Source organism: Ixodes scapularis, unplaced genomic scaffold (assembly GCF_016920785.2).
Source record: "Ixodes scapularis isolate PalLabHiFi unplaced genomic scaffold, ASM1692078v2 PGA_scaffold4__175_contigs__length_147842914, whole genome shotgun sequence".
Lineage (NCBI taxonomy): Eukaryota > Metazoa > Arthropoda > Arachnida > Ixodida > Ixodidae > Ixodes > Ixodes scapularis.
This window is the reverse complement of record NW_024609879.1, coordinates 25,588,730-25,590,964: the sequence shown is the minus strand read 5'-3', so window position 1 is coordinate 25,590,964 and position 2,235 is coordinate 25,588,730. Positions and strand designations below refer to the sequence as shown.

The 2,235-nt window shown below is 48.0% G+C and overlaps 1 pseudogene; it reads left to right on the top strand.

Moving 5' to 3' along the window:
• The first annotated feature begins 659 nt into the window (after positions 1-659).
• LOC115318461 lies at positions 660-1,214 on the top strand (annotated as a pseudogene).
• The last annotated feature ends 1,021 nt before the right edge of the window (positions 1,215-2,235 follow it).

The window sequence follows — 2,235 nt, the reverse complement described above, 5'->3', positions numbered from 1 at the left end:
CACCTTGCACAACATGGCCAACATGGGCCAGACGATGGTTCGGATGGACACGCCAGGCAATAGAAAAAAACAACCTGGCAGGCGCCAGCACACTTCGGTTTTCCAACACCGGCTGTGTCCGGCAAGGCTTCACAGTTGCTTTGGCAGCTTGGGCCTCTGGCCACAAACTACTGGCGTTCGTCATACTGAAAGAGCCAAGTGGAAAAATTGCAACAAGAGCCTTCAGGAGCCTTCGTATACCAGGTGAGAAGAACTTTTCCTCCGCGATTTTAAGAAACGCAAGCATTGTTGCTATCATGGGATCGTGTTCATTTTTTTTTTGTTCCACCCCTATCAAATGTAGTATGATTGGTGAAGAGAATACAACCCCTCCATATAACTCTCGTTTCCAGATGGCGGGTTCGAATCCCGACCGAGGTGCCCGCAATCTGACGGAGGCTTATTGCGGAGAAGGCGCCGTGTAACCGAGCTTTCGGTTGCACGTCAAAAGATCCCCAGGTGGTCGAAATAATCCTCAGTCCTCCGCTGGGGCGTGCCAGATGCCCGTCGTAGGTTTGGCACGTAAAACACCCAAATTTGATTTGATTTCGACTCCTGAATGGCGCAGGAAGGAAATCAGGCATCCTGATTTCACGACTTAGCGCATGTTCATGGCTTCGAGAAATGGCGGGATGACCTAGGATAACTTTCAAAAGTAGCTAGGGAGGATATGGGGCCCGAACGTTGACGACGTACGACGGCTTTTGGTGTTGGATCCGGCATCGATCTACAAACTACAAGTGGCAAGGGACAACATCCAAGAACACGACACGGATCTGGTCTTCGTGCCAGCCGGCTGCACCACTCTGCTCCAGCCCGCCGACGTCTTCTGGAACAAGCCGTTCAAGGCTAGTCTTTGAAGAACCTGGGGGGCCTTCATGCGAAAAGAGGAAAAGACCACCAAAGGAAACTTACGAAAGCCTTCCTGGCAGGACGTGCTCGAGATCTTCTCCGAGGTGTGGGCTTCAGTCCCAGAAGAAATGGTGGCACGTTTGCTCAGAGGCTGCGGCATCGCAAAGGTACTCGACGAGTCCGACGAGGGCGATATCCACTAGTGGCTCGCTGACATCGGCACCGTCGTCCCCGAGAATCCAGGCAAACTGAGAAACGAGTGCATCGATCTGATTTTCGGGTCAGATTCCGAGGAGTCGCTTGATGGGTTCGACGGCGACTAGAGTGAATAAGGGTTTGTAAAGTGAATACCTGATTCGGCGTACACATTTCGTGGCGTGGACAATAACGGAGGCGTTTGTAAATGAACCTTTTTATATTGAACACTGGGAGAGGATATTTCTTATCTGTTGGCCGCCATTTGTTGCCGCCATCTTGAATTTCGGCCCCGAATCCAATCAGCACCCCCCCCCCTCCTCCATTTTTGCTGAATTATCTCCACATCGGGGGGGGGGGGGGGGGGGGGGGGGGGAGGCATTCTTGGTATATTACGGTAGGTTTCTTTTCCTAGATTTTCTTCATTTGTAGTTAGTATTTTTTTTTTCTGGCCCTCGAGACTGCGACAGATTGCTAATCCGGCCCGTCAACCTTAAAGGTTGGAGATCCCTGACGTAGACGAAGGGGATAAAATGTCATCTAATTGAATTTCAACCTTAGGAAGAAAAAAAAAAGGGCGGACAAACAACTTTTTTGTGGGTGGGTGATTCTCAGTTTTTTTTTAATTCTCCTCCCCAAGTTTGATACACGTTAGCAACACGTCCATCCTGTCCAATTGCATTTCCTTTGCTTCCCATTCATTTTTCAGTCACAATAAACGCCACAATGCTATTTGATGGTTTTAATAAAAATAAGCTTAGATGGATGTTTGTCCGTAAGAAAAAGGCGTTCTTTTTTCTTTCGGGTGAGATAATTTTTATCATTTTTTTTAACTCTATATCAAAGTTTACTTCAGTTAAAAATAAAAGGCCCAATAGGAGCTCATAGATCCGTGGGAGCGCTTTTTTCTTAAGGGGTGCTCATATGGGCAGCATGTGTGATTCCAAGCCTGCCAGATATATTCCGCTGCATGTGAGACCAGTTCTTACATCTTTTTCTCACCTTTTTGAAAATATAAAGAGAGCGTGTGCATAGCTTCGATGGCTGCAAAAGGGGTGCCAGAATGGGGATTCTGAGAACTCTGGGTATGACGCAACGCCCAGGGAAAAAATGGCCTTCAACGCTATTTTGAAGACAATTTCCCAAAGA